Here is a 1123-nt window from a genome sequence, read left to right on the forward strand (position 1 = left end):
TTAGATTCCCCTTTGCCATCCATTCTCCAGCTATATCGAAGATGCTGACGTAATGGAGAAGACCCCGAGCCCATTTCTGCTATCCCCATGTCCCACAGTGTCTACATAAGGGTTATAGGCATTGACAGATGGGCATACAGCCAAGAGAGTCCCTGGTGCATTGAAAATGGGCAGCTCTCGTCTGTCCAGCTTTCATGGCGTCAGAGAGTGGAGAGTAAGGCAAGCACATTTTTATTTTGTAAAGACAATAATCCAACAAAGAAGAGGGTAGAAAGCACAAGTGTCTGTCAAAAATTTTATTTTTGTCATTTCACACAGAATGATGTTAAAATAAATCCTCAGTAATATATATTTATATACTTATTTACTTGTGTCAATATTTACAAAAGACTGTGGAGCTCTATGAAGTCTATGTACACCCATGATAAGGTGAACAGGCAATGTTCATTGAGGCACATATGTACACATATATGTATAATCTATGTACATATATCAGACCCTACTGACACAGGAACTCTCAGCTGCAGAAGTCCTGGGTGGGGCAGTGTTGGTGGGGCTGAAAGCTTCCAGAATATGTCAGCAAGAATGATAACATCTATACACCCTGTGCAATGCAGTTACAGCTGGTGTCTAAATTTTCATGAAGCAAACAAATAGTTAAATGACTCCCAGTTCCCATGAGTCCTCCACACAAGTCCTGCTCCGCCTTCAGCTCTCATTGGTTCTCTGTCTCTTATCACCATGGAGACCCATGTTCCCTTTCAGCATCATCCTTAGGAAGCTTTGCTATAAGCCTTGGAGTTCCTTTTTCCCTATTGATCTCAAAGAGGCTTATGGATCTTCCGCTCCTCTTTGAGTTTTCAGTGATTTTTTTTTTTTTTAGAGACAGGACACGGGAAGGCAGCTGCAGAGTCATGCAGAGTCATGCATGAACAGCAAAGAAGCCGGTGAAATCCTAATTTGTCTGTGCTGCATGAGCCTAAGTGAGCGGCCATTTCCACATTGTGTGTATAAATATACACATATATATTTATACACACATATATAATATATACAATATATTATATATAGATATGTTCTCCAGCCTATATAATAAGCACATAAGCACACAACAGCCCTCACT

The sequence above is a fragment of the Mus caroli genome, unplaced genomic scaffold, assembly GCF_978045245.1.
Source record: "Mus caroli unplaced genomic scaffold, Mus_caroli_1 scaffold_3, whole genome shotgun sequence".
Classification (NCBI taxonomy): Eukaryota; Metazoa; Chordata; class Mammalia; order Rodentia; family Muridae; genus Mus; species Mus caroli.